This window comes from Triturus cristatus, chromosome 2_2 (genome assembly GCF_964204655.1).
Source record: "Triturus cristatus chromosome 2_2, aTriCri1.1, whole genome shotgun sequence".
Classification (NCBI taxonomy): domain Eukaryota; kingdom Metazoa; phylum Chordata; class Amphibia; order Caudata; family Salamandridae; genus Triturus; species Triturus cristatus.
In genome coordinates, this window is record NC_140582.1 from 1,034,147,727 (window position 1) to 1,034,171,658 (window position 23,932).

Consider the following 23,932-nt stretch of genomic DNA (forward strand, 5'->3'; position numbering starts at 1 on the left):
TGACCAAACGACAATATGTGAAATATAATGTGAGTAAACAGGAACGTGAGGCTCTAGAAACTCTGAAAAAGAACACAGACATAGTGATTAAACCCGCGGATAAGGGTGGGGCAATTGTACTACAGAATGCGGATGACTACAAAAAAGAAATCCTAACGCAGCTATCAGTGGAAGGTAACTATGCCAAATTGAGTAGGGACCCCACGCAAGAGATAAGCAACATCATAAATGACGTGACTAGGGTGGCACTAGAGGCAGGCTTCTTAAACAAACTTGAGTATGATTATCTCAATAACAAACACCCTAGAATGCCCACAATTTACACCCTACCTAAGATACACAAACGTATGCAGGATCCACCGGGTAGACCAATAATTTCTGGATGTGGCTCAATCTTGGAACCTCTGTGCAAATACATAGATGTGTTCCTTAAACCCATTGCAGAGAATACTACGACTTATCTCAGGGACACGATGCAAACTATCAGATTGGTAGATGAACGTCCTTTTGACTGTAACATACACCTTTTAGCCACTATGGACATAACCTCCTTATACACTAACATTCCACAACATTCAGCACTCACTTGCATGGAATCTGTACTTAACACTAGACCAGCACCACATAAAGTCCCCACTGAGTTTATAATTTCATTACTCAGGATTGCTATGACCAGAAATTATTTCACGTTCCAAGGAAATTTCTATAATCAAACTAAGGGCGTAGCGATGGGAGCAAGCTTCGCTCCTAATCTTGCCATCATCTACATGAACGAATATGAACACCACTTTGTCTTTAGTGACCTTAACCCGTATAGGGCCAATATAGCACTCTGGCGACGATACATCGATGATGTTCTAATCGTTTGGCAAGGTAGTGAGGAACATTTGGTAATGTTCCATCAGTGGCTCAACACGTGCTCGATTGATATCCAATTCACTCTAGAATTCAACAGAGAAAGGATTAATTTCTTGGATATCCTTATTAAATCTGAGTCAGGTAAACTACACACGAGCCTCTATAGGAAAACCAGTGAACGTAGCACACTGTTACGCTATACCAGTCATCACCCACGCAACCTCAGGGACAATTTACCCTTTGGTCAATTTCTGAGGTTGCGCAGAAACTGTTCAAAAAAAGAAGACTATTTTGAAGAGTCATCGAGCCTCCTTGCCAGGCTATTGGAACGTGGATACCCTATCAGACTACTTAAACAAGCACGTAAACGTGCCTGGCACAACCATAGAGAGTTCTTACTAGTTCCTAAAACCAGACCAAATACTAAGGAGGAACGTCTAGTATGTGTCACCACATTCAATACCAAAAGTAGCGCCATCAAAAAAGCAATCAATCAACACTGGCACTTAGTAGCAGAAGACTTGGGCAATATGCCACCACCTCTACATGCCTTTAAGAAAGGTAAAAATATAAGAGATTATGTAGTAAAATCTCTACTGCCTACAACACGCACCATCAGCCAAAACACACTTTGGGGTATCCCGCCAATTAGGGGCCACCATAAATGTGGATCATGTAAAGCTTGTGCGCTTACTAAAGAGATAACAGAATTTTCACACAACAATCAGGTATACAAACTCAATGAGCACAGTAACTGTAATACGACGGGAGTCGTCTATGCCATTGTCTGTCCATGCGGGTTCATGTATGTGGGCCAGACAATTCAAAAAGTCAAATGTCGTATTTTACAACACTGCAGCTGCATACGCTGCAAGACACAAGGTGCCCCCCTTGTCGAACACTTCACTGCTTTTGAACATACTGCAGAAAGTTTGAGATGGTGGGTAATTGAGAAGGTTAAGCCTAATCCAAGAGGTGGTAACTTCATCAGTATACTCAGCAAACGAGAATGTAGATGGATTCACTCTCTGGATACGATCACTAGAGGTCTGAATGAGTTTGAAGAAATAAGCAAACAGATCTCGATTATGAATACTGAATAAATCTATCCATGTGGATATATCGGTACTAACCCACTAGGGCTCTAGTGGATGTCTAATAGTACTAAGAATTTCGTATATCCCTGGTTGACTCCCTACTGTGAGAATCTTTTTCCCCTATGTATATACTTTCAGAACACACAAATTGATTATGAAGTGAGTAATCTGAATCAATGTCCAGAATGTATAACCGGGGTTATGTGTCTAACAGATTCCATCATTTGAACTATGCTGTTAAACGTATCGTTGTTTAAGGACAAAGTGCCCGTCAAGCGTTATTATACTAGATATGTACTCTCTACCCTTTTGCAATGCTGCTCTATAGAAATTTCTTGACTGTGTTGAAACCTATGGCCATGTATAAATTGTGTTGTTGTTTTTGTTGTCCATTGGTACCAAGTTTTTATTCAATGTATTGTTTGAGAATAGATAGACCGAAGACCGAACACCGATTGGTTGTCACGGTTGCCCACTCGGTGTCAGTATTAAGAATATTTTCCAATTATGTGTTAATTTTCCATATAGGAATGATGGTGTAAACTAATGCAGTCCACATCAGCATGAATTAATTTCTGATAGCCTTGTCCAGTTTTTCATAATCATTAGTAATTGTTTTCTGCCACCATCAATGTCCGGGTGCTTTTGAGCCAATATGATTTCACAAAGAGTAACTATGGCGGTTGTCTACCCACATTAACCTTCATTAATTCCAATATGTGGTAGCTCCCATACATGAGTCAATGCTCATATAGCTCACACCAGGGACCACCATATATCGATGGTCCGGTCAAAATTAGCACATTGCTAATTCTAATTGTATCCCGCATTAATACGTGCCAGACCTCCTACTAGATGGAACATAATCAACTTGGGACCAATTAGTATTCACTAGGGAGATTCAGTACCGGCAGCCCGGTCGGAGTCTTTTAACTCTTTCCATCCGCGTCCCGGTACCGTGACGTTGACGTTCTTATTTAAACAGGCGTCTCCGAGGTGCGCGGTTGCTGAATCACGAGCACCGCGCGGTACGGACTTTCGCCGGATAGTAGCGGCACCGGGTAAAGACCTTAAATAATACTACACACCCCTTTTTAAAACTTTTTCCCTTGATGGACCTTCCCTTAAAACACGGTTCTTTATATAATTTTTCAGTTTGGCAATAAATCCGGCTGTGTATACAAACATCGAGAACTCGAATGGAGTGACACCACGTATTAAGGTACCTTTCACATTGTTTATTTCTGTTAGGTCTACAATTAACGTACTTGTTTCGGTTACTAATAGTCGTAACCTTGTCTTTGCAGTTTCGAATTCAATTCTACCCAGTGGCACCTCACTTATGGAGTCCACCTACACGAAGTCCACCGTTATACCTTATTCACAAGGATAAGCGGGTAAGCCTCCTTGGCTTTGCACAGCTAATTAATAACACATTAGCCTCATGCAACAGCCTCATTTTAATTTTCATTAATTTTAGGCACTCCATAAGGCCCAGTACCCATCTAGGTTGCCCTTCAGTCCTGATGAAGATCCGCATGGCCAAGGTCCAAATTTCCTCTTGAGGCCACAAAGACGGATCGAAACGTCGACGCCCTTTATTATAGAGCCTGGAATACGTTCATTTATCCACGTGCCTTATTGGAATTAGTTTCCAATGTATCTTGTAATTGTTTAATTCAACGGCTGTACTAATTAATTCAACGTGACCAGGCCTTTTCATTTGGACGGTGATTGACAACCGGTCCAGTGTTCAAGTCTTTTCAGTATTTTATGTCACAAATCTCTCGAATACTTTCTCTTTCCTTTCACTTTTTCATATTCCAACACCTCACTCTTTGCACGTTCCCCTTGGAGCAACCTTGATTGAAATTTGTCAAAAGTAAACTACAAAAATAATAAATGCTATAAGAATTTTTGATGCTGGTTGGTTGCATGTTTTGTTTTATATGACAAATGTTATATTGAGTACTGAGGGCTATCTGAGTTGATGTTGCATAGCCCAGAACATTTAAATGATAACACTAAGAAAGGACTTATAGCCTATCTCTGAATTCAGGTCTAGGACCATTGTTTTTTGTACTACATTGTACCCAGGTCCTTGACTTTTTGGGTTACCCCATTTTTGTACTGGTTCATATTCTTTCAAGCATCTAACCACACACAAACTTGGACAATCATCAAACATTGGATAAAAGACTGAACTTGACATAGTCTTTGTCCTTTTACAAATTTCAAACATTACACCATTTGGTTGGGAAAATCTATGTGAAATTTCTAAAGCCTGTATGTCTGAAACTCTCCTAAAAGAAATGAGACATAACAAAGTGGCTAACTTCCAAGATAGCTGCCTGATATCCAAAAATGCATTACTTGGCCACTCCATAAATTATTTAAGTACCAAATCCACATCCCACAAAGACCTATACTTTGACACAGGTGGCCTTTCAAACTAAATTATTCCTTCCAATAGTCATACCATGACTTAAAGAGTGACCAGCTGAAATTGCGGATCTATAACAATTAATAGTCCTATAAGACAAACCCTTTTTATAAAGTCCAGCCAAAAAATCTGCTACCTGAACCTCATCTGTCTCCAAGGGATCCAAATCCCTTTCCACGCACCAACAAAGCCACACTCTCCACGATCCTTGATACCTTCTTCTAGTTCCTGGCGCCCAGGATTCAAACAACAATTTCTCAGTCATTCCTGAAAGGTCTGAGAATGCTTTTGAACCCCTGATATCTTCCAAACTAGAAGGTTGAGAGAACCTGACTCCACCAAGGGATGTTCCTCTCCTTCCACGTTCCTCAAAAGGCCTCTGAAAGCCCAAATTATTAAAGGCTCTGACACCGCAAACTCCATCACTGAAGGAAACCAAGCTTGACTCTTCCAAAAAGGAGTTACTAACACAAGTTGACACTTCTGTTTCCTTACCTGAACCACAACTCTCTGAATCATTGAAAACGGTGGGAATGCATAACATTTCCACCTCCTCCAATCCTGTTGAAACGCGTCCACTGCTATTGCACCTGGATCCGGTCTCCAACTCACATATTTGTGTAGCTGATTTGTCAGTCTTGACGCAAACAAATCCACCTCCAAAGGACCCATTCTCTCCCTCAACTGAATAAAAATGTCTTCTTTCAGTTTCCAATCGCTGCAATCCCTCATATTTCTTGAATTCCAATCTGCCATCACATTCCAAACACCTGGTAGATACTCTGCATTCAATCCAATCTTGTGTTCTAAACAAAACTCCCATGTCTCTTTCACTAATCCTGCCAAATCTCTCGAACGAGTTCCACCCAGTCTGTTTATGTAAGAAACAGCTGATACATTGTCCATCCTTAGAAGAACTGATTTTCCTACCAAACCTTCTTTGAAACTCTTCAAGGCAAATAAGCCTGCTTTCACTTCTAATGAATTGATATGATCTTCCTTCTCCGAAAGAGACCAGACTCCTCCTGTCTCTTTTTCCAAACCAACTACGCCCCAACCTAAGTTGCTCGCATCCGTCTCTAGAACAAAGTCTGGGCATGTCCCAAAAATCGCCCTTCCATTCCATGCCTCCATGTTCTCTTTCCACCAAATCAATTCTTCCTTCGCCTCCATAGTAATATCCACCATATCTCCGTACCATAAGCCTTTTGACAATCCCTTTTTCTTCATTGTTTGTAATGCTCTGTAATGTAGTGGCCCTGGGAAAATTGCCTGAATTGACGAACTCAACAAACCAATTATCCTTGCCAAATTCCTCAAGGTAACCCTCTCCTTGATCAATGCCTTCTGTATCTCTTCCTTTATTTTCTTTATCTTTTTCTCTGGCAGACACAACTGACACAAAATTGTATCTATCCTGAAACTCAAAAACTCAAAATTCCTTACTGGTTCCACAACTGATTTTTCTAAATTTATTAAAAATCCCAATTCTTTTAAAAAGTTCATCACTAAACTCAATTGTTCTCTTAAAACTACACATTCCTGATTCATAATCAAAATATCGTCTAAATAAATTATCATCCATACTCCTCTCTCTCTTAAATATCCCACGGCTGTCCTCATCAACTTGGTGAAACACCATGGGGCAGACGAAAGACCAAAAGGAAGGCTTTTGAATTGATACAACTCCCCTTTCCATCTGAACTGAAGAAATTCTTGACTCTCTTCTGCAATTAGAATAGTGAAGTATGCATCTTTTAGATCCAACTTTACCAACCAATCTCCTTCCCTGAGAATGTCTCTCAAGTAAATGAATTCCTTCCATCTTGAAATGTCGATAAGACACAAATTGATTTAGACTTCTTAAATTTATTACTGGTCTCCATCCTTTTCCTTTCTTCTCTACTAGAAAAAGGGTACTTACAAACCCTTTCTTTTCTTCCCCTACTTTTAAAATTACATCCTTCTCCAACATTGAATTTACTTCCTTCTCCACTATTAACTTTAATTCCTCCTGAAACCTCAACTCTTTTGGTTCTATCTCCTGAAATGGAACTGCTTCGAAGTCTACTCGAAATCCCTCTACTGTCTCTAGGACTCATGCGTCTTTCGTCACTTCCTTCCTTCCACTTCTCTTTGAAGTATTTCAATCTTCCTCCTACCTTTTCCGGGATAGAAAAAACACCAGTCTTCATACTCACCCTGGCTGTAACTCTGTGACTGACTCTGACCTCTTCCTCTATTTCCGCGTGTTCTGCCTCTCCCTCTTTGAGGAAAGAAGTTATAACTATTCTGTCCTCTTCCGAAATTTCCTCCTTGGTTCTGGTAATGGGCTCTATAGCTTCCACGGCCGAAAGATTGCTCTCTTCTTCCGGCCCTTCCATATAAACCTTGGCTGTTATGGCTAAATACCCATCGCATATTAAATTGCGCTCTATCTAAACTTGTGAAAGTATTCACAAACTTTGATAAAGACTTCACCATTCCGTCTCCAAATAGAAGATCCTTTGCTTCTTCACTCGACTCATTATAAACCAGATTACCCAATCTTGGATTTATCCTCATAAGGATAGTTTTCCTTCTCTCTGATATAATTCCTGCAATCGGATTCCCTAAAAAGCAAATTGCTCTCTGGCACCATCCGCGCATCAAGGTTAGATCCAGATTTAAATCTTTTAAATACGCTTCTTCCACAGCGTCAAATATTTTTGCCAATGACCCTAGAATATCTAGAACCTTATCTTGACACTGTTTCAAAGAGTGATCTAACCCTTTCCTTGGGTCTTTACCCATCTTGAATAGGTATGTAATCAATTCTGGGTCTGGGTCAATATTCGGAGTCATTGTTACTTTATCTTCAATATTAGGTCTTGAACATTCCGCTCTCATTATATTCCTTTCTTCTACCTCCGGAGACTTACACAGTCTTCCTTTTATGTAATCTGCCACATTTTCAAGTGGCCACCAATCTCTTGGGTGTCTTATCTCCTTTGGGTTAAACATTACTTGCCCAAAAGGATCAACGACTGTTTCCTTAACTTTTTCTTTATTCTTGTTCTCATTTTCTTCTCCTAGACCATCTTTATATTCTAAATCCAGGATGTATTCATCCAAATCTTCTTCACTTTCTGCATCTTCTGATGCATTCTCTCTCCTTCCAGTGTTTAACTGGCCTTCCTGCGTACCGCCAAGGATACCTTTCTTTTTTGAGCCGCTTTGGACTCCACTCACTTTTCTTAAAACATTTTCCTCCTGGTCCTCTATCATTCTCTTCATCAGAGATTGAAAAATACTCTTCCTCATCAATATTTCTCCTTTTTCCTAATGCCTGTTTTACACTTTCCTGTATTGAGTCTCTCAACTCTTTATTTATTATTTCTCTTATCATTTTCTCCTGCTCCTCACCTGACTTTTCCATTTTCCTTTAATAATATTTTATTTCCACCTTTCTTTCCTTAAATGTATTCTCTTTCTTCTCTTTATCCTCCTTATTCCTCTTTCTTTACTCCCCTCACTCGATTTTTTCTCCTTCGCGTTGCTCGACCTCTCGCTACTATGGCAACGCGACTCTTACACCTATTTCCTTTAAAAGATTCTACTCGCGTTTGAAAACGCGCTCTATTTCCTCTAGAAATAGACCTAAGTATCAGCCAATCCCATATCTTCTATACGCGTCCACGCGTCATTCATCAAGTCATCGGCTCTTATTTCGAGCCGTCTCGCTTAACCGTTACCCTTCAAATCATTACACGGTAAGCGCGAGCCTCTCTCATTGACATTCCATCTAATTTCGCTCGCGACTCGCTCATTTCTTTACCTAAATATTTCAAAAATTCACCTGCTCTCACTTGCGATCCGCTTTAATTATTTATTTAAATTATTTCCATCGATATAACTAGCCAACAAAATATCGCCTGATCATTCCCAATGTGCACGCAACTATATCCTTTCCTGCTAATCATAATTTCTTTGTTCATATTCCTGTAAACTTACTCATTTTTAATTTTAAACAATAACATCCTGATCATTCTTAATTCCTCTATATCTTAATAATCATAGTAATTAACTTCATTAAACACCACTCATCTCATCTATAAATTTGGTTCCAACTTCATACAACAGCATCCATTCATCCTTAATTCTAAATATATATTACATTACTCTATAACTCTAACACCCTTCATGAATACTTATCTGCTCAGAAGCAGCAAACTAAAGAGGAGGAAGATGGTGGCCTCACGCTATTTATGTTTGTGAAAGTTATTTTAGATTTCGTGAGCTTTTAAAGGTGCTGCTCAGAAGTGGGAAATAAAAGTATTATGCATAATGCTAGCCTCCTGTCTTGACATAAAATCTGCTTTGCTTCATTGAAGCATGGGCAGGTTTCCCTGCTCTCGCTTCAATGAAGCAAAGCAGTTTGCAATGGCAGGGTGGTAGCCGCGAGGCTCCCGCCCTGCCATTGCAAACAGCAGTGTCCCAGGGGTGGGCTCCCCGGGACACTGCAGGAGCCGGCCCTGGGAGGTGGCGGTCCCGAGGGCCATCATTGGCTCCAGGGGGGGCCGCGCGGCCCCCCTCCCACTTAATTTAAAGCCCCGGGGGGTTGTGGTCCCCGGGGCTTGGGGGTCTGTAACAGACCCCCTATTTTAAATATTTAGTGCTCCGGGGAGGTGGCGGTCCCCGGGGTGTGTGGGGGGGCTCGAGCCCCCCCACACAGGGTTTTTTATTTAAAAAAAAAAACAAGCCCCGGGGGGTGGCGGTCCCCGGGGCTGCAGGGGGGCCATGAGCCCCCCGCATACATTGAAATAAAGCCCGGGGGTGGCGGTCCCCGGGGCAGTGTGGGGGGGATTGGGACCCCCTTACACTTTTTTTTAGAAAATTATGTCCCCGGGATTTGGCCCCCGGGGGCAAATTAGAATGTTCAGCGCGAGAGCCGGCGCTGATTTTTTTTAAATTTTTGGTCGAAATTCGCGCTGGGTGCGTGAATCTCGCCGATTTATTTATTTTTTTAATTCTTTTTTGGGCCCTGGGGGTCCTTGTGGGACCCCCTGAGCAGGCCTAGGGGGTCAGGGTGTTTCTACCCTGCCCCCTTGTCACATTTTTTGCGTTTGTTTTTCAGGTTCCTTGTGCCTCGGTTCTACCGAGGCACAAGATGGCTGCCAACACTTCCTGATCTGGAGTGTTGACAGCCAATTAGAATACAGCTCGTGCACGGCAGGGTGCGCGCTGGGTGTGGGGAGGGTGCACGGATCCTCCGAGGCCATAGATATATCTATCTTTTTAACTCTAATTTTCTCAGGAACTACTGAACGGATTTACACCATTTAAGCAAAAGGCACGAGTCTTAACTGAGGACCACCTCTTTGCCAAATTTGGTGTAATTCCGTTCAGCAGTTCGGGCTGTCGCTGTGTAATGCGTTTTTGGACCCCCCTTTTCTCTCAGCCCCCGCTTGATGAATCACCGTGAAATTTTCAGGATAGGAGCGGACCTGAGCTGGCCAAAAGTTTGGAAACATTTCGCGAAGATTCGTCAATCGATGCCAACGTTATTCAAAATAGAATGTTGCGGATTTCCTATGGAAGATAGGTGCTAACTATATCTACCTACTGGCGACCGACAGTAGGTAATATATATATATATATATATATATATATATATATATATATATATATATATATATATATATATATCTTATACATATATATATATATTATCTACTGGCGGTCGCCAGTAGATAGTTATAGTTAGGAAATCCGCAACATTCTATTTGGAATAACTTTGGCGCCGATTGACGAATCCTCGCAAAATTTTCAAAATAGGTGGGGCGCTCCGCTCCTTCCCTGAAAGTCTCGGGGGGATTCGTCAAGCGGGGGCTGAGAAAAAGGGGGGTCCCAAAACGTGTTTTCCCCATGCATTTTTCCATAGGACCTTTAGTCCAAGCTACAGCCCGAACGGCTGAACAGAATTACTTGAAATTTGGCAGAGAGGTAGTCCTTAGGTCAAGGATGTGCCTTTTGCAGGTCTGGTGTAAATCTGTTCAGTATTTCCTGAGAAAATAGCATTTAAATCAATATATATATCTATAAGCGCGCACCGTGCGCGTACGGTAAAACTTACCGTATGCGCACGCTGCCGTGCGCGAGCGCGATTCGGATTGGTTGTTAGATCTTAGTAAACATTCGAATCGGTCGAAACCAGGAAGTGTCGGCCGCCATTTTGTCTCTCGCAGTCTGAGGGGGTGAAAAACAAAGGTGGAGAACGTGAAAAGGGGGCATGGTGGACAGTTCCTGACCCCCTAGCCTTTGTCAGGGTGTCCCAGAAGGACCCCCAAGGGCCAAAATTTCCTTTAATTTTTTTGCGAAAAATCGCGGGGTACGCGTAGTGTGCGCGTACGGTAGAAACTGAAAAATTCGCCGAACTGTGTAACGTGGGCACGCGGTGCGCGAAGCGCACCGTGTGCGTACGGTACGCGCATGGTGAAAAACCTTAAAAAAAAATAAAATAAATAAACATAACTTAGCATTTAAAAAACCGTACAAATTCACTGAAAAAACCATAGGTTTCACACACGTTATAGTTAGGAATTAGCATTTAAAAAACCTTGCAAATTCACTTAAAAAACCATAGGTTTCACACATGTTATAGTTAGCTGGACATTTCACTCGTGAAAAACCATTGAAATTACCCAGTTATAGTTAGTGCAGGCAACTATAACTCACGCGACCGCAATCCTCTGCTGATGACGTCAGATATTACATCACTGAAGACATGGGTAAATAAGTGTCTAAATACAGTGATGTAATATCTGACGTCATCAGCAGAGGATTGCGGTCGCGTGAGTTATAGTTGCCTGCACTAACTATAACGGGGGAATTTCAATGGTTTTTCACGAGTGAAATGTCCAGCTAACTATAACATGTGTGAAACCTATGGTTTTTTAAGTGAATATATATATATATATATATATATATATATATATATATATATATATATATATATATATATATATATATATATATATATTGACAACACATGGTATCCCAAGACGAGCTGCACATGAGACGGCATGTAGGTTACCAGCCTAAATTACAGGTACTGATGGAGACGTATTACAACAAACAAATGATGGACGGAATGCTGACAATGCAGACATTCTCCCCCAGTCAAGAGATCTGGGTTAAATCCATCGTTCTTTTGCCCACTACGCCACCCCAGTTCAGACATGGCCATATGCAAATCAGTCTTGACCCTGTGCCTCATGGGAACAGTTCAGCCCGAACTGCCAAGCCATGTCTTCCCTGGACCGGAATCAAGCATCCTAGGACCGGTTTCTGGCTATCAGCCGTCATCAGCCAGGATAGCTTGACTCCAGTGGCTTAGTGAGCACGGGTCCCACGTCTGGGAATACCCATCCCACTTAGGGCGAAAAGCGTTACAACAAACAAATGATGGACGGAATGCTGACAATGCAGACATTCTCCCCCAGTCAAGAGATCTGGGTTAAATCCATCGTTCTTTTGCCCACTACGCCACCCCAGTTCAGACATGGCCATATGCAAATCAGTCTTGACCCTGTGCCTCATGGGAACAGTTCAGCCCGAACTGCCAAGCCATGTCTTCCCTGGACCGGAATCAAGCATCCTAGGACCGGTTTCTGGCTATCAGCCGTCATCAGCCAGGATAGCTTGACTCCAGTGGCTTAGTGAGCACGGGTCCCACGTCTGGGAATACCCATCCCACTTAGGGCGAAAAGCGTTACAACAAACAAATGATGGACGGAATGCTGACAATGCAGACATTCTCCCCCAGTCAAGAGATCTGGGTTAAATCCATCGTTCTTTTGCCCACTACGCCACCCCAGTTCAGACATGGCCATATGCAAATCAGTCTTGACCCTGTGCCTCATGGGAACAGTTCAGCCCGAACTGCCAAGCCATGTCTTCCCTGGACCGGAATCAAGCATCCTAGGACCGGTTTCTGGCTATCAGCCGTCATCAGCCAGGATAGCTTGACTCCAGTGGCTTAGTGAGCACGGGTCCCACGTCTGGGAATACCCATCCCACTTAGGGCGAAAAGCGTTACAACAAACAAATGATGGACGGAATGCTGACAATGCAGGCATTCTCCCCCAGTCAAGAGATCTGGGTTAAATCCATTGTTCTTTTGCCCACTACGCCACCCCAGTTCAGACATGGCCATATGCAAATCAGTCTTGACCCTGTGCCTCATGGGAACAGTTCAGCCCGAACTGCCAAGCCATGTCTTCCCTGGACCGGAATCAAGCATCCTAGGACCGGTTTCTGGCTATCAGCCGTCATCAGCCAGGATAGCTTGACTCCAGTGGCTTAGTGAGCACGGGTCCCACGTCTGGGAATACCCATCCCACTTAGGGCGAAAAGCGTTACAACAAACAAATGATGGACGGAATGCTGACAATGCAGACATTCTCCCCCAGTCAAGAGATTTGGGTTAAATCCATCGTTCTTTTGCCCACTACGCCACCCCAGTTCAGACATGGCCATATGCAAATCAGTCTTGACCCTGTGCCTCATTGGAACAGTTCAGCCCGAACTGCCAAGCCATGTCTTCCCTGGACCGGAATCAAGCATCCTAGGACCGGTTTCTGGCTATCAGCCGTCATCAGCCAGGATAGCTTGACTCCAGTGGCTTAGTGAGCACGGGTCCCTCGTCTGGGAATACCCATCCCACTTAGGGCGAAAAGCGTTACAACAAACAAATGATGGACGGAATGCTGACAATGCAGACATTCTCCCCCAGTCAAGAGATCTGGGTTAAATCCATCGTTCTTTTGCCCACTACGCCACCCCAGTTCAGACATGGCCATATGCAAATCAGTCTTGACCCTGTGCCTCATGGGAACAGTTCAGCCCGTACTGCCAAGCCATGTCTTCCCTGGACCGGAATCAAGCATCCTAGGACCGGTTTCTGGCTATCAGCCGTCATCAGCCAGGATAGCTTGACTCCAGTGGCTTAGTGAGCACGGGTCCCACGTATGGGAATACCCATCCCACTTAGGGCGAAAAGCGTTACAACAAACAAATGATGGACGGAATGCTGACAATGCAGACATTCTCCCCCAGTCAAGAGATCTGGGTTAAATCCATCGTTCTTTTGCCCACTACGCCACCCCAGTTCAGACATGGCCATATGCAAATCAGTCTTGACCCTGTGCCTCATGGGAACAGTTCAGCCCGAACTGCCAAGCCATGTCTTCCCTGGACCGGAATCAAGCATCCTAGGACCGGTTTCTGGCTATCAGCCGTCATCAGCCAGGATAGCTTGACTCCAGTGGCTTAGTGAGCACGGGTCCCACGTCTGGGAATACCCATCCCACTTAGGGCGAAAAGCGTTACAACAAACAAATGATGGACGGAATGCTGACAATGCAGACATTCTCCCCCAGTCAAGAGATCTGGGTTAAATCCATCGTTCTTTTGCCCACTACGCCACCCCAGTTCAGACATGGCCATATGCAAATCAGTCTTGACCCTGTGCCTCATAGGCACAGTTCAGCCCGAACTGCCAAGCCATGTCTTCCCTGGACCGGAATCAAGCATCCTAGGACCGGTTTCTGGCTATCAGCCGTCATCAGCCAGGATAGCTTGACTCCAGTGGCTTAGTGAGCACGGGTCCCACGTCTGGGAATACCCATCCCACTTAGGGCGAAAAGCGTTACAACAAACAAATGATGGACGGAATGCTGACAATGCAGACATTCTCCCCCAGTCAAGAGATCTGGGTTAAATCCATCGTTCTTTTGCCCACTACGCCACCCCAGTTCAGACATGGCCATATGCAAATCAGTCTTGACCCTGTGCCTCATGGGAACAGTTCAGCCCGAACTGCCAAGCCATGTCTTCCCTGGACCGGAATCAAGCATCCTAGGACCGGTTTCTGGCTATCAGCCGTCATCAGCCAGGATAGCTTGACTCCAGTGGCTTAGTGAGCACGGGTCCCACGTCTGGGAATACCCATCTGCAAGACTGATTTGCATGTGGCTGGGTTCAAACTGGAATGGCATGGTGAGCAAAAAAACGATGGATTTAGGCCCAGATCTCTGTACTGGGGTGAATGTATGACATTGTTCTGCATTCTGTCCATCAATTGTTGTTTTTGCATTTGTCACCCCGAGTGGGAAGGGTATGCTCAGACGTGAGTCCCTTGCTCTCCATGCCACTGGAATCAAGCTATCCTGGCTGACGAGGGCTGAAATCCCGAAACCGGTCCTAGGATGCTTGTTTCCAGTTCAGGGAGGACCTGGCTTGGCAGTTCGGGCTGGACTGTTCCCATGGGGCACAGGGTCAAGACTGATTTGCATGTGGCTGGGTTCAAACTGGAATGGCATGGTGAGCAAAAAAACGATGGATTTAGGCCCAGATCTCTGTACTGGGGTGAATGTATGACATTGTTCTGCATTCTGTCCATCAATTGTTGTTTTTGCATTTGTCACCCCGAGTGGGAAGGGTATGCTCAGATGTGAGTCCCTTGCTCTCCATGCCACTGGAATCAAGCTATCCTGGCTGACGAGGGCTGAAAGCCTGAAACCGGTCCTAGGATGCTTGTTTCCAGTCCAGGGAGGACCTGGCTTGGCAGTTCGGGCTGGACTGTTCCCATGGGGCACAGGGTCAAGACTGATTTGCATGTGGCTGGGTTCAAACTGGAATGGCATGGTGAGCAAAAAAACGATGGATTTAGGCCCAGATCTCTGTACTGGGGTGAATGTATGGCATTGTTCTGCATTCTGTCCATCAATTGTTGTTTTTGCATTTGTCACCCCGAGTGGGAAGGGTATGCTCAGACGTGAGTCCCTTGCTCTCCATGCCACTGGAATCAAGCTATCCTGGCTGACGAGGGCTGAAAGCCCGAAACCGGTCCTAGGATGCTTGTTTCCAGTCCAGGGAGGACCTGGCTTGGCAGTTCGGGCTGGACTGTTCCCATGGGGCACAGGGTCAAGACTGATTTGCATGTGGCTGGGTTCAAACTGGAATGGCATGGTGAGCAAAAAAACGATGGATTTAGGCCCAGATCTCTGTACTGGGGTGAATGTATGACATTGTTCTGCATTCTGTCCATCAATTGTTGTTTTTGCATTTGTCACCTCGAGTGGGAAGGGTATGCTCAGATGTGAGTCCCTTGCTCTCCATGCCACTGGAATCAAGCTATCCTGGCTGACGAGGGCTGAAAGCCCGAAACCGGTCCTAGGATGCTTGTTTCCAGTCCAGGGAGGACCTGGCTTGGCAGTTCGGGCTGGACTGTTCCCATGGGGCACAGGGTCAAGACTGATTTGCATGTGGCTGGGTTCAAACTGGAATGGCATGGTGAGCAAAAAAACGATGGATTTAGGCCCAGATCTCTGTACTGGGGTGAATGTATGACATTGTTCTGCATTCTGTCCATCAATTGTTGTTTTTGCATTTGTCACCCCGAGTGGGAAGGGTATGCTCAGACGTGAGTCCCTTGCTCTCCATGCCACTGGAATCAAGCTATCCTGGCTGACGAGGGCTGAAAGCCCGAAACCGGTCCTAGGATGCTTGTTTCCAGTCCAGGGAGGACCTGGCTTGGCAGTTCGGGCTGGACTGTTCCCATGGGGCACAGGGTCAAGACTGATTTGCATGTGGCTGGGTTCAAACTGGAATGGCATGGTGAGCAAAAAAACGATGGATTTAGGCCCAGATCTCTGTACTGGGGTGAATGTATGACATTGTTCTGCATTCTGTCCATCAATTGTTGTTTTTGCATTTGTCACCCCGAGTGGGAAGGGTATGCTCAGACGTGAGTCCCTTGCTCTCCATGCCACTGGAATCAAGCTATCCTGGCTGACGAGGGCTGAAAGCCCGAAACCGGTCCTAGGATGCTTGTTTCCAGTCCAGGGAGGACCTGGCTTGGCAGTTCGGGCTGGACTGTTCCCATGGGGCACAGGGTCAAGACTGATTTGCATGTGGCTGGGTTCAAACTGGAATGGCATGGTGAGCAAAAAAACGATGGATTTAGGCCCAGATCTCTGTACTGGGGTGAATGTATGACAATGTTCTGCATTCTGTCCATCAATTGTTGTTTTTGCATTTGTCACCCCGAGTGGGAAGGGTATGCTCAGACGTGAGTCCCTTGCTCTCCATGCCACTGGAATCAAGCTATCCTGGCTGATGAGGGCTGAAAGCCCGAAACCGGTCCTAGGATGCTTGTTTCCAGTCCAGGGAGGACCTGGCTTGGCAGTTCGGGCTGAACTGTTCCCATGGGGCACAGGGTCAAGACTGATTTGCATGTGGCTGGGTTCAAACTGGAATGGCATGGTGAGCAAAAAAACGATGGATTTAGGCCCAGATCTCTGTACTGGGGTGAATGTATGACATTGTTCTGCATTCTGTCCATCAATTGTTGTTTTTGCATTTGTCACCCCGAGTGGGAAGGGTATGCTCAGACGTGAGTCCCTTGCTCTCCATGCCACTGGAATCAAGCTATCCTGGCTGACGAGGGCTGAAAGCCCGAAACCGGTCCTAGGATGCTTGTTTCCAGTCCAGGGAGGACCTGGCTTGGCAGTTCGGGCTGGACTGTTCCCATGGGGCACAAGGTCAAGACTGATTTGCATGTGGCTGGGTTCAAACTGGAATGGCATGGTGAGCAAAAAAACGATGGATTTAGGCCCAGATCTCTGTACTGGGGTGAATGTATGACATTGTTCTGCATTCTGTCCATCAATTGTTGTTTTTGCATTTGTCACCCCGAGTGGGAAGGGTATGCTCAGACGTGAGTCCCTTGCTCTCCATGCCACTGGAATCAAGCTATCCTGGCTGACGAGGGCTGAAAGCCCGAAACCGGTCCTAGGATGCTTGTTTCCAGTCCAGGGAGGACCTGGCTTGGCAGTTCGGGCTGGACTGTTCCCATGGGGCACAGGGTCAAGACTGATTTGCATGTGGCTGGGTTCAAACTGGAATGGCATGGTGAGCAAAAAAATGATGGATTTAGGCCCAGATCTCTGTACTGGGGTGAATGTATGACATTGTTCTGCATTCTGTCCATCAATTGTTGTTTTTGCACTGATGGAGACGTAGACTGGTACTGTGAGCAGCTTGCAGGGCTTGCACCGCCCCATGATACCGAGGTGGCCACGGTAATGGATTCACCATTTCCAAAGTGGAGCGACATGCCAGGATTTATTTTGGACACGATGACTGGGGCCCAATCTGGGCCTTATCGGCGGCAGGAATAAGCGCTCCGAAATAAGGAAGGTGTCGCAGACACTACAACTCCCAGACTTCCATTAAAGTGAATAAGGGCCGTGATAATTACTTAAGGAGTTGTTGCCTACCAGCAGCGCGATCTTTTCCCAATTGCCTCTGATGAAGGGATTACCCAGAAACGCGTCAGGCATAAGAGAAGCTGCTCACATTACCAGTCTACGTGTCCATCAGTACCTGTAATTTAGGCTGGTAACCTACATGCCGTCTCGTGTGCAGCTCGTCTTGGGATACCATGTGTTGTCAATTTGAATGCGGCAGCCCAGCCGCAGGGCTTGCACCACTCCATGATACCGAGGGGGCCAAGGTAATGGATTCACCATTTCCAAAGTGGAGCGACATGCCAGGATTTATTTTGGACACGATGACTTATCGCCGGCAGGAATAAGCGTGCCGAAATAAGTAAGGTATCGCAGGCACTACAACTCCCAGACTTCCATTAAAGTGAATAAGGGGCGTGATAATTACTTAAGAAGTTGTTGCCTACCAGCAGCGCGATCTTTTCCCAATTGCCTCTGATGAAGGGATTACCCAGAAACGCGTCAGGCATAAGAGAAGCTGCTCACAGTACCAGTCTACGTGTCCATCAGTACCTGTAATTTAGGCTGGTAACCTACATGCCGTCTCGTGTGCAGCCCGTCTTGGGATACCATGTGTTGTCAATTTGAATGCGGCAGCCCAGCCGCAGGGCTTGCACCATCCCATGATACCGAGGGGGCCACGGTAATGGATTCACCATTTCCAAAGTGGAGCGACATGCCAGGATTTATTTTGGACACGATGACTTATCGCCGGCAGGAATAAGCACGCCGAAATAAGGAAGGTATCGCAGGCACTACAACTCCCAGACTTCCATTAAAGTGAATAAGGGGCGTGATAATTACTTAAGAAGTTGTTGCCTACCAGCAGCGCGATCTTTTCCCAATTGCCTCTGATGAAGGGATTACCCAGAAACGCGTCAGGCATAAGAGAAGCTGCTCACAGTACCAGTCTACGTGTCCATCAGTACCTGTAATTTAGGCTGGTAACCTACATGCCGTCTCGTGTGCAGCCCGTCTTGGGATACCATGTGTTGTCAATTTGAATGCGGCAGCCCAGCCGCAGGGCTTGCACCATCCCATGATACCGAGGGGGCCACGGTAATGGATTCACCATTTCCAAAGTGGAGCGACATGCCAGGATTTATTTTGGACACGATGACTGGGGCCCAATCCGGGCCTTATCGACGACAGGAATAAGCGCGCCGAAATAAGGAAGGTATCGCAGGCACTACAACTCCCAGACTTCCATTTACGTGAATAAGGGGCCTGATAATTACTTAAGGAGTTGTTGCCTACCAGCAGCGTGATCTTTTCCCAATTGCCTCTGATGAAGGGATTACCCAGAAACTCATCAGGCATAAGAGAAGCTGCTCACAGTACCAGTCTACGTGTCCATCAGTACCTGTAATTTAGGCTGATAACCTACATGCCGTCTCGTGTGCAGCTCGTCTTGGGATACCATGTGTTGTCAATATATATATATATATATATATATATATATATATATATATATATATATATATATATATATATATATATATATATATATCTATCATAGGAAATAAGCACAGATATGGACAACACAGTCATTAATCTCACCAACAGGGATCTAGACAAAGAAGAACACAACAACTTTTAGCTCTGGGCCTTGCTTATTGCACTAGAACCAACTTTGACTGCATGCAGACTTGCTTAGATGTTTTTCAGTTTGTCAGGAAACTCAAGCTGCCACAATATTTTTGCAGTGCCAATACTATGGACAATGTAGAGATCGACAACACAATGCAAAATCTATCAGTAGAAGATATGACCCTACTCTAGGACTTGCATGAATTAGAACAGGGGGAACAACCAATTAGAACCTCTATTGAAGACCTAGTATTGACAATGGGTTTAGACATCTATGGCAGCTCGAGTACCCCATACAAGCCTAAATCAGAGTTTTTGCCCATAATGCCAAGGGATACACTAGATATTTTTTGCCGAAAATGTAATCAAAGACCTTAAATCATTGGCGCTCCGATCCAGTGAGGAGTTCATGAAAACTGACCACAACCGCAGAGTCCATTATACGAACCTAATCAACAAAATCAAAAACCGTCCAGACATTGTGGTGCGTTGGTCTGATAAAGGTGAGAACGTGGTGCTCTGGCCACTGGACATGTATAACAATGAGGCATTCAAACAACTCCAAACCAAAGAATGTTACTGCAGAATAAGCCTACCTCCATGCAGGGAATAAAAGAAAAATTCCACAATGCACTCTACCAGTGGAGAGGACTGGAGCTGTTTTCCAAACAAGAACTGGATTTTTTGAAAATGGATTATCCCATCACACCGCAACTTTATCTCATACCAAAAGTCCATAACATGCGAGTAATGCTCCCGGAAGACCTATAATTTCAGCCATAGGGGGTCTATTTGAGAACCCTTCCAGGTATATTGACTTTTTCCTTCAGGAATACGTCCGTGAACTCCCCTCTTACATCAAGGACACTGGAGATTTTCTGAATAAGATTTACAACATTGCATAGAAAGACCAATATGTACAAATGTCTTTAGATGTAAACACACTATATACCAGCATTAAGCACACAGATGGCCTAAGGGCTCTGGCATACTATCTAGGCAAGAGACCCATGAATGTATTCCAGCACACACGTATGCTACTCCAAATGCCTGAATGGTACCTTGACAATAACATTTTTATCTTTGACCAACTTACATACAAACAGTTGCAAGGCACAGCCATGGGTACCTGCTTCGCCCCCAGCTATGTGAATTTGCACATGGGCTGGCAGGAGAAGCAGGTACTCCAGGCCACACACAGCAGGGAAATGTCTGAAAATGTCATCTATATGTCAGATATATTGATGATCTGTTCATTTTGTGGCAGGGGTCTCAAGAGTCAGCATACAAATTTGCATCAGAGCTAAACGAGAACAGTCTGAACCTCTCATTTACCTGCACTGTAAGCACACAATCTGTACATTTGCTTGAATTTGGAAGTATTTGTACAAAACAAACAGTTACACTCAACGACATATAGAGAGCCCATATCCGGCAATTCTGTTTTACATGCAAGCCGCTTCCACACGACAAAACTGAAGGAGAGCAGTCCATATGCAGAACGCCTCTGCATGAAACATAAATGTAGTACAGCAGACAGTTTGAGTGGAGCCATGAATGACCTGTTTAAGAGTAGGGGTGGGCGGAATTTGCGGAATTAACCTTCGCAAATTATCGCGAGAATGTTTAAAATTATCGCAAACAAGCAGAAATATCGCGAAGATGCGGAATTTTTTTTCCGGCATGTTCGCGAGATTTTCTGCATGGTTGCGGGTCGCCAACTTACCCATGTGGTTGCTTGCGGGCGCGGCCATCTTGTTTTGAGTTGTTCTCGCGGTGCATGATCGCGAGAAGAAAGACGTGATCGCGCGACGCATGACGTCACTGCGGGCGCGAACTGTCGCGAGACAGCGCAAATGGCTAAAAACAATACAACATCTCATGGAGAACGCGACCGGATCAAGAAAACTTGTCGGCGAACGCAGGGATTCAGGTAAGGCGATCGCGCACGCGCAAGAATGTATCATTTTACAGCGCGAGCAAGAAACAAATTATCGCCAAGCTGCGGAAACCGGAATTTTTGACATTTTCGCGCTCTCCGCGGAACGCAAAAATGTCAAATTATCGCAATTTCCGCGAACGGAACGAAATTTTTGCCCAGGCCTATTTAAGAGACTTAGGTCACGTGGTACAGTCAGGAAACACTCACGAAGGCCCAACTTAAGACTTTGCAAATCAAGAGAGAAGATATGCTCTTTAGTCAAACTAATAAGGAGAAGAAAAACCCACAAGCAGGCACACCTAGAGTCATTACGGGTTATACAACATATCACACAAACCTGCGCAAAATCCTCTATAGAAAGTGGCAAATCATTAAAAGCGATCCTGTCATTGGCTCCAAAGTAGCTAGAGTTCTCCCTATTCCCTTCAGGAAAGCGAAGTCAATACGCAGTGAACTAGTACGCAATGCACCAAGAGTTAAGAAAGGGACAGACTGGCTGAAAACACACAAGGGTTTTCAAAAGTGTTCTAAATGTAAGGCCTGTCACTACGGCGTGAACACCAAACAGGTAGTCACACCCCTAAGAAAAAAAATCTTTGATATTCATGGCAGCTTTACCTGTAAGAGTGATTTTGCAGTGTACATCTTACAATGTACCTGCAATAAAAAGTACGTGGGGAGCACCATACATCCCATACATTTAAGGATCCTGCAGCACTTGCGGGCGCTTACAAATGACGACCCCAGCTATCCCGTTGCCAGGCATATTAATGTATGTCATGGCGGAAATGCAAAGAGCTGACCTATTTTGTAATCAACTCCATCCCCAAAAACCCCAGGGGTGGTAACAGGCAATTGGTGCTTAGAAGACTGGAATCTAGATATATTCTCCTGATTAACTCTAAGATTCCATTTGGGATGAACGCAGACGAGGCGCTATCAGTCCATTTGTAACCTGCACACTTCCCCTCTTTCTCTCTCTCTGATGACCCTTCTGGGTTTTTGGAAATAGTGCACATATTCTTTTTAGTCACATATTCAGATTTTATTTAGGTTTAAATTGGTAACTCATTCTCTGGTTTGAGTCCAAAATACCCACAGCACATACTTATAGATGACAGCCCTATTAGCTCGCTTGGGCAGTACTCTGTTGCTTTCTTCTCTTACATGCGCGACACAGCGACCCACTGTGACCTGTTATGGTACGCATGCACTACACATTTAGGGAACTGATAGTCCAATGTATGCATTTTGCAATTTTGCTTATCATAAATAAACCCGCGTCAAGCACTATGAGAGCAACAATACGTCAAGGCCGATATGAGATCTATCACTCTAGTAGATTGTATGTGCTTTAATAACTTTGCTTTAAGAGTAGACTGATGTTAAGTCTTTCTTTCTTTCTCAGTTTTTCTTTAAATTATAAGTATTATATGTTAACCACTAACTTACTACGTATACTAAGCATCATATCACTATATGTTGTATAATCTTTATTTTATTTTTACAAATTTTCTTTCATCAAAGTGGTTAAACCTGTATGTCCATTATAACTTGAGGTTGCTGTGACAACCCTGCGTAGTGACTGCATTTAATGTTGGATTTCAATGGCCCCAACATTGTGAGCCAGGCGGTCCGCCACCAAAATTTGTCAAGGCTTTCGTTGGTGAAAAGAAAATCACAGTGTCAGATTTCGACGGTGTCGGCGCCTATCATTTTAGATTTAATGAACAGGATTGGTTGTGTGTATATATATATATATTAACGAACACTTCCTCTCACAACAGGAAAGCCGACGCCGTGTCTTTGCGCAAATTTTCTTTATTTGTCAGCTAAAACGTTAAACGCGTTTCGCCTGCCCTGCAGGCTTGCTCACTAACAGTTTGAATAAAGTTTTAGTCACCATTTTAAGCATTTTGTGAATACGTGTCACGTGAAAAACGACCAAACAATAAAAAGTAAAAACAGACTCATAGTTCAATCGCGCCGTGCCAGTGCAAGCAATTCAATGCATAAATTACATATAATCATCATATAGTAATATATTAAAACAGTCCATCGCATTAAAATCATTTAAAATGCTTCAAGTAATGACTGTTCTAAAAATTATTGAACTTAATCCACAATTTAGCAAAACTGAATTAATTGGGTTTAAACCCTGGTCTGTTAAGAACAACGCAGACTCCTTGTTCATGTGGGCTATTCTGTTACGAGCTTATTATGGCTATATTATCATAGCAATACTACAGAACCAAGGTTCTTTAAATCCAACACAAGTGTGCAAAATTGAGACTATTCTATGCCCATGAGCAAACTTGCCGTGGATGCATTTTACTCCACTGAACTGGTCTGTTTAAAGTGCTTGTGCTATAATTAAAATATCAACTAAAAAATATAAAAAAGATTTGTTGTATATTAAAATTGGAATTGGGAGTACAGCGATATTATGTTTATAAGTGTGTGTGGAAATCTTCCTCAATGTTGAGTCCCTCAGGGATCTTGGTGTTGAGCCGGATGATATAATTCGATTCTAATCTCATCAGTTTCTTGACTCGATCACCCCCTCTTTCGCTCATTTGACTGCATCGATTACAAAATACTCAAGTCCCTTTGTATTTTTACCATGATGCTGATCAAAGTGTCTTGCCACGGGGTATGTTTTGTCCCC